The sequence below is a fragment of the Echinops telfairi genome, unplaced genomic scaffold, assembly GCF_000313985.2.
Source record: "Echinops telfairi isolate 266 unplaced genomic scaffold, ASM31398v2 ScPeMD7_1;HRSCAF=3_0, whole genome shotgun sequence".
Lineage (NCBI taxonomy): Eukaryota > Metazoa > Chordata > Mammalia > Afrosoricida > Tenrecidae > Echinops > Echinops telfairi.
Window position 1 is genome coordinate 46,972,718 of NW_022103896.1, and position 8,728 is coordinate 46,981,445.

Here is an 8,728-nt window from a genome sequence, read left to right on the forward strand (position 1 = left end):
TTCACTACCAACATATTTCTCACTTGAAGCTCCCTGTGATCCCTGACAATCTATCTGACCATGAGTCATGACCATGACTCTAGGAGGGGATATTACTGTATATACTTGAGCATCAGCCGACCGGAATATAAACTGAGGTACCTAATTTTACCGCAAAAACCTGGGAAACTTAATGACTCGAGTCATTAAGCCTACGGTGGGAAATGCAGCTGCTACTGGTCAATTTCAAAATAAAAATAGATACTAATAGAATTACAATAATTGAGGCATCAGTAGGTTAAATCTTTTTGAATATTTATTTCAAAGAAAAACAGTAAACTGGCTCTATAAATGGAAAAGAGTGTCAACAAAAAAAATGGTATCAACAATAACTATGCATGCTGTGCTACTGCATATGCTGCATAACTACATACGTTGCCTTACTGCATGTACAAACGCAGCTTGTATAGTTTGAGGCCTAACGCAGGCTGATGATATTCTAGAATGTGATAACATGACTGTTTGCATAGAGCAGCCTGTGTTAGGGCTCATCATATACACGCTGCGTTGTGTATGCACTGTATTATTGCATACTCTGGATTACTGCATACACAGCGTTACCTCATATGTATGGGAAGTGCTATCTCAGCACATGCAGTAACACAGTGTGTACACAACACGGTGGTTATATTATGAGCCCTAACATAGGCTGCTCTATGCAAGCATAGTCAGCACTGGGTCCAGATAGGGGTTAATAAGAAAATAAAAAATAAAATATAGCAGACTAAGTACTGTAAATAAATGTACTATACACCCAAGACCAGAGATATACCAGCACTTGTATTCAGCAATGCTTGGGCGGAACGAGGGGGCGTGACCAAGCACGGGTAAGACTGTAAAGGCTCCGTCATTGGCCACAGCCCTGAAGAAGAGCGCTGCATCCAACATTCATCTGAGGAGGATGCGGTGAGCCCCAGGTACAAGCACACAGAAGCAGGCAGGTTCGTGCCCAGAACCACACAGACAACACAGAGGCTGCGGTGTGCAGGAGAGAAGAGTGGTGATATCAGCAGTCATCGCACCACCTACAGAGGCTGCAGGGCTACAGGGCCCGCAGATGAGCGGGAGAGACGGGGAACACCCACACTGCACCGGAGAAAAGCTAAGTGGGACCCTCACTCGAGTATAAACCAAGGGGGGGGGCCTTTTCCGCAAAAAAAAAAATGTGTTGTAAAACTCAGCTTATACACGAGTATATACGGTACCTTGACTACCAGATAAAGCTTGAGCAGATCCTTTAGGCCAGGGGTCCCCAAACGGCCCGCGGGCCACATGCGGCCCACCGAAGACATCCGGCTGCCGGGTGTCTTTGCCCATTTTGGTTTTTTTTTTACTTCAAAATAAGATATGTGTGCCTTTCGGCGCTGTGGCCGGAGCCCTGAAGATGCTCAGGCTTCAGACTAGGCTCACCTCCAGCGTCCTCCCCTGTGGTGAGAGGACAGTCCGGTGGGACCCCAACGAGACCAATGAAATGGCCAATGCCAACTCCCGTCAGCGCATCCGGAAACTGATCAAAGAGGGCCTTGTCATCCGCAAGCCTGTGACCGTCCATTTTGGCCTGGTGCCGCAAAAACACCCTAGCCCGCCACAAGGGCAGGAATTTGGGCATAGGCAAGCGAAAGGGTACTGCCAGTGCTCGCGTGCCCGAGAAGGTCACGTAGATGAGGAGGATGGGGATTCTGCGCCGGCTGCTCAGGAGATCCTGGGGGTCCAAGAAGATTGATCGCCATGTGTATCACAGCTTGTCCCTGAAGGGGAAGGGGAAGGTGTTTAAGAACAAGCGGATTCTCATGGGACATCCACAAGCTGAAGGCAGACCAGGCTAGCAAGAAGCTCCTGGCTGAGCAGGTGAGGCCCGCAGGTCTAAGTCCAAGGAGGCACACAAGCGCCCTGAGGAGCAACTCCAGCCAAGAAAGGAGCTCATCACGACGCTGTCCAAGGAGGAAGAGCAAGAAATAAACTGCCCCCTCTCTTCTCTGTACATAGTGGCCTTGGCAGTTCTATTGATCAGTCACTCAATAAAAGCAAGCCTTGTTGGCCTGCCCCTGAAAAAAAATATATATGTGCAGTGTGCATAGGAATTTGTTCATAGTTTGTTTTTGTTTGTTTTTTAAACCATAGTCCGGTCATCCAACGGTCCGAGGGACAGTGAACTGGCCCCCTGGTTAAAAAGTTTTAAGACCCCTGCTCTAGGCTATCAGAGGCACTCTATAATTCTTGACTTTATGTAATTTGAATTCATACAGCATCTTTGCTTTTACTTCTATCTCCAATAGCCCCATCAAGACCTAAAACAACAATTACAAACAGAAAAAAAATATTTGCTCTGAGCCGATTCCAGCTCCTACCTAGCAAGCCCACGTACATCAGGGATGATTTTGAGAAACATGTTGCCAACTCTTTCTTCCTTCCAAAAAGCCACCGGAGCTGACTCTAATCTTTAGCCTGGCAGTTAGCAGGTACAATTGAACTATTTTGCCCTATCCAAGGATTCAAGATAGCTGCCGCTTTTTTTGAGCTCTTTCTATGCAAATAGTACTGATCTAAGAGTTTCATAAGTATTCATTCATTAAATGTTCACATTGGTTAGTAACAACTGTGCAAAAAAAATGAAACGAAGAACTCTAATAGCATAAAGGTTAAGCACTCAGTTGCTAACTGAAAGATTAAGAATTTGACCTTACCACGAGGCTTTGTGAGAAAAAACCCTAGTGATATGCTCCCATGAAGATTGCATGCTAGAAAACCTGTCTTCTATCCCACGGGTTGTCGTGAGTCAAAATCCTACTGATGGTAACTAACAACAAGAAAACAAAATTACTTATATGTTTTTTCTCAGCTTTGAGACTCTTAGATTGACTGTTAGACTGTTGGCTGTTAGATTTAGATTGAATTGTGTGTTCTCCAAAGTATGTACTAAAAATGTTAACTTCTATCCTTGTGCTAAGGAGCCCTCGTGGCATTGTAGATTATGTGTGGGGTTACTAATTGCAAGGTTGGCAATTCAAACTCACTAGTCACTTGGAAGGAGAAAGATGAGACTGCTCCCCTGAAGACCTACTGTCTCAGACACCCTCTACAGGACTGCTAATAATCAGAGTCAACTCCATGGCAGTGGATTTGATTTGGTGGATGCTGGCAGTTTTCATTTCATTTGAGAGTGGGTTGTGATTGATATGTTAATGAGACAGCTTTAACATAGGATGGGCTTGAGTCCATCTCTTTCTTGATATAGAAAGGATTAAACAAGCAAGTAAGAGAAATAAAAATGAAGTAAGAGAGATATGGAGATACATGGAGAGAAGATCCCCAAGGAGCCAGGAAAAAAAGATAACATGAGAAGGGCCTTCCCCCAGAACCTACAGAGGGAGAGAGCCTCCCCATCACCTAGCAGTCTGAGTGCCTGTTTATAGCCTCCTACAGGATGAGAAAATAGTTTGTTAGTTACAGCCATACATGTGTGGTATATCTGTTACAACAGTACTAAGTAACTACAGCAGGGATTTTAAAATATCAAATTCTTGTGACAAAAGCCTATCTTTCCTTTATCCTCTTACAAAATCACACTTTGATACACTTCAAAAACTCCAAATTCACTGTTGTTGATGCTGACTCATAGCAACTGTACAAAAGAGGGTAACACTACCCCCTGGTTTCTGAGACCATTAACTATGTGAGTAAAAAGTCTCATCTTTCTCCCTTGGAGTGGCTGGTGGTTTAGAACTGCTGACTTTGTGGTTAGCAGCCCAACACGTAATCTCCACGCCAGCAGAGCTCCCTATTCATACACCTAGTACCATGACAAGTTTTGATAGGTCTTACTGTTATTCTGTTTTCTTTTTAAAACTTACTTAAATGTTATTTAATCTAGCATTTCTTAAACTTATAATTTTTCTTTGGACTGTAACTATTTAAAAGTTCTTCAAAACTGTAGAATCCATATATAGATACAAATCTCAAGGTAGCATATATCCAGGAGATGGATTATAAATACTTGTAAAAACCACAAAGCAGTGAGATTATAATCTCAGTGTTGAGTCCCCCCTCACCAAGGTCCAATGAACGTCCTTTGGTGGCTGTGTAAGCAGGGCGGTTTATGTTCTAATTCCATTTGGATGGTTGGGATCGGGGGTTTTAGTTTCAGATTTTCATATCCTATAACTTCCTACTCCTTTGCTAGTCTGTGTTAGAAAATCACCCTTTTCTGTCTTTTAATAAAGGGCTTTATTCTTAGTCCCCATGTATAATTTGTTACAAAGTTCTATTATGGGCGTCCACAAAAGACCCCTGGAAGACTCACTTCTTACAAACTCAGAGGTGTTTGGGCTCTGTTTTTAGATGCTGCATATCTTTTCTCTAATTAGAGTGACCTGTTTGCTACCTGCTGTCTCGGTTCTGGGTGATCTGTTTCACTTTGCAATGGAAAGAGGGGCTTGGCACTTAAAACTTCTCTGAGCAGGAAGTGCCACTTCCTGAGACAGATCTAAACTGGAAAATCAATCGCTCTTGCCATAGAAACACAGTTACCAGGGCATTTGTTTTTGAGCACCTGGCTGAGACAGCAGAGAGAGGGGGGCATGAGAGAGGAGATATCTACTCCCAGAACTGGCATCTCTGTTGGAGTACAGACTATCAAGACACGGGCAGTCTGTATGACTTTCTCCATGGCACGATGGCAGTCCCAGAGAGAGCAGCCCCGCCAGTCTCTAAAGACACAGCCGCATGATTGAGACTGCGGGGAAAGAATCAAGAGAACACTACAAAGGCATTTGACCAAAATAACTTCTGGCATTTTCATCATGCTGTGGGATTTGGGGGGCAGGCCATTCAAAACCATTTCGATCCGCTTAGTAACAAGCAATGTCCTATCTCTAGTTTGGTAGGTTTGAAGCAGCAGATGATTCCTAAGGTGACATAAAATCATAAGAAAAATATGTTTATCACTCTGACATAAACTACTTGGGATGCTCTTCTAAGCATTTGGAGGCCATGCTGTACAAAAGAACTTCAATCAGGGAAATATTCTGTGCAGTGCAGCTGGTGGATAAATGAGCACAGTAGATATTGAACACTTGAAATGGAATTCACATGGTGGAAGAAGTGAATTTCAATGTCATCTACTTCTAATTACATTTCAGTTTGAATTCCCACATAGAGTTGGTGGCTACTGCTGTAGGCAGTACAGTCTTATGCACCACTTTAGTGTGGTTAAGGAGTCTTGGTGGTGCAGTGGTTGAGTGGCTACTAACAGAAGGATGCGTGGTTAAGACCCACCAGCCACTCCACAAGAGAAAGGTGTGGCAAGGAGCTTCTACAAAGACGACAGCCTAGGAGAACCTATGGAACACATCTACCTGCCCTCGGGGGCCACTGTGTGCCCAAATCAACCCTGCGGCATGCTTACACTCCAGTTAGCCAATATCCAATCAAAAGGGAATCTTGTTTTCCTTTTCCCATATCCATTAAGTAAAAAACTCACAAATCATGATCAATGGGTTGCATTCCATGCTTTCATTCACTTAATTTTTATTATGCATCTTTTTGAAAGGCAGAAACGATAGGTCATCCAACATGAACATTAAGTGTCTAGTAGGCATTGCAAGGAGGCTTGGTAATGCAATAGTTTAAGCACTTGTCTGGCTATCTAAAAGGCTGATGATTCAAACTCACCCGGGAATTCTATGAGAGAGAGACCTGGCAACCTTATTCCTTAAAGACTGCAGTGCTAGCTCACTCTGTGAGATTACTGTGAGTCAGAATTGGCTAGACATTATTTCAACAACAGTAGGTATCATGCATGGCCCTAAGTGCAGGAGAATAGAGCAGAAGTAGACAAGATAGACAAGGGTGTGCTAAACTAGTTGTAGCCTCTGGGATAAGCTGGTTTTCAAATAAGAGGTAAAGTAATTAAGCAAGATGGTAATTAATGCACTAATAATTGTTTTAAAGATTTGTGATTATATTTCACTAACCACAAAACAAAAGCAAAGGTGTTTTGCTAGGAAGAATATCAAAATCTTGGAACTGTTTCTTGCCCATCTTTATGCCCTGGCAAGTAACAACATTCAGATTTTATTCAACATTTTGATCTTGATTGAATGATTCTACTCCTAGGGGGTCCCAAATCTAAGTATTCAACAAAAGTAATAACTTCCTAAAGATTCCTAAAACTTAACTTTAGTCTGGGGTGACTCAACTGTAACTGTCGGTCACTTGTTTTCTTGCAACTTTAGCATCGTGAAAAACAAAATTTAAATGTCAATAAAAAGTATAGTGCCAAATACATTGGAATATTAAAAAGGCTACAAGGGAGAATTTGACAATAGTGATAAAGTTAAATTTAAAGTGACATAAGTACATACAATTGGCTGAAGTTAAGTACAATTTACTTGTCAATATAATGGCTCTTAAAAAAAATCACAAAATCAGGTGATAAACCATTAAGTGAAGGCTGAGTTCTAATATTCTTTGCAAACATTTGCAGAGTAAATTGAATTGAAATAAGAGACAGGAAAAAAGGACAGGGAATAGAGGATGAAAGCAAATTAAAATGTAATACAACAAGAATGAAGTAGCAAGAGATATTACAGGGAACTATATAGGCTTCTATAGGAAATGTATTATCTAATGTTATGTTTTATAATCTGATTTTAGTTATAAATGCAAAGTAAAAATATCAGGAAAATATGGATATCATATGGTCTCTGAAAATATGTAAACTGACTCTTACATGATATAGCAGATAGGATGATTCAAAAGACCTGCATGGGATTCACGTTTTATTTCCTCAACTAGTTATTAACCCCCTTTTTTAAAAATCAAACATTAAGTGATACCAAAACAGCAGTTTCCTTCATTTTTACCTGAATGAAACTGTGACTTTGAAACATACCAACTCAAAGTATTTTTCTTACATTTTAATCTAAAGATTACTCAATTTTAGTTTATCTTATTGAAATTCCTTGCTATATTCTTTAATGAGTTTATATTTATGCTTAGAAGAAACTTTCTTTTCCTAAGTAGCTATTGTTCTCACTCTAAACAAAACAAAACAAAATGTCTATATATTTGTTTCCTGTTGAGATTTTATATCAAAATTTTTCATTTATGGTAACTTACTTTCTGTTATGTGAGACCTGAGCTACAACGTTATTTGTTATCATTTGGGGTAAGTACTACCCTGTTTTCCCAAAAGTAAGACATCCTCTGAAAATAAGACCTACTTACAGTTTTGCCTCTCGCTGAAATATAAGGCAGCCCCCGAAAATAAGACCTCCCTGGAAATAAGGCCCCCCCCAAAGCTACCATATCTCTGGACTCTGGACTGTAGCAGCAGGCGCTGCCACACAACTGCAGCGCAGCCAGAGCATACAGGAAATGCGAGGTCTCTTTTAATAAAACAATAAACAATAAATGTGTATCGTATTATTCTTCATGGAAAAATAAGACATCCCCTGAAAATATGACCTAGCGCATCTTTGGGAGCAAAAATTAATATAAGACACTTTTATTATCAGGGAAACAGGGTACTCTATATGTGCACAATAACTAGATACTTTTACATCACAGTTACTTAGAAAAGAAGTTATGTTTTCATTTGGTCTGTTTGTCTTACTTAACCTCTAACCTTTGCTTGCTTAACTGAAATCCTCCAGTCACCTGGATTATGGTTAGATTCCTTGGTTTTTGCCCCAGTGAATGTAAGTGTTTTGCCTACCCAGTCTATTGCCCAATGAGAAGATGCCCCCTTGTCAATTCTTGTTTAACCAGAGAAGTTGAGCTGGTACAAGTTGCCATGAATTGGGCTATGTGTTTGGCTGCTAACCATTAGGTCAGCAATCTGAACTCACCAGCCACTTTTCAGGAGAAAGAAAAAGCGTTTTGCTCCCATGAAGATTTACAGCCGTAGAAACCCAGTGGGGCAGGTCTATGCTGTCCTACAGGATCACTGGAAGTCATCATTGACTCAATGGCAGTGAGTTTGGTTTGCTTTGGTAACCCTTAAGTGACCATGGCTCCCATAAATCTTTATAATTTGTAAAAAATTTACCTATACATTTTATCTATATAATTTATAAAAAGTTTACCTATAAAAGCTTTGCAGTTTTTCAGTAACGTGCTGGAGGTCATGACTTGCACCCTGGACTGTGTGTTTACTATGATCCATCTAAATTTATTGCACACACAAATTAAAATCCCTTAAAGGGTACTGTTAAAACGATACTTTTATTATTTACGTTAAAAATCTACTTATGCATTTTAGTGGATATGAATAATTTGTATTGTCAGTTTATTCAGTTTTTATGTTTCTTCTTTAGACCCTGGAATACCTAACGCAAGGATTATTATCTAAATTCAACTATGTGGATAAACTATTATCACCCAAGTTCACAATGGCTTTCATTTTAGTATTTGCTCAAGTTAGATTCAAATCTAATGTTCTTCCTATCATCATCTTAGAGCATTCATTATTACTGCTTTTAAGCATCTTCTTCCTCTTAAATTGGTGTCAAATATTAGCCTATGAAGTGAACATGACAAAGTGAGAGTTAAAAATGTTAAAAAGATAGCCGTGTTGAAACAAGGGCATGAGAATGAATGACTTGAATACTGTCAACTTCTGGCCCTCATACAGACATTGGAAGGCTACATTCTTATTGTGGAGTTGAAATGCAGTTCAACAATTAAA

The 8,728-nt window shown here is 40.4% G+C and overlaps 1 pseudogene; it reads left to right on the plus strand.

Moving 5' to 3' along the window:
- The first annotated feature begins 1,423 nt into the window (after positions 1-1,423).
- The window catches only part of LOC101655492, a 24,586-nt pseudogene continuing 17,281 nt past the window's right edge, over positions 1,424-8,728 (plus strand).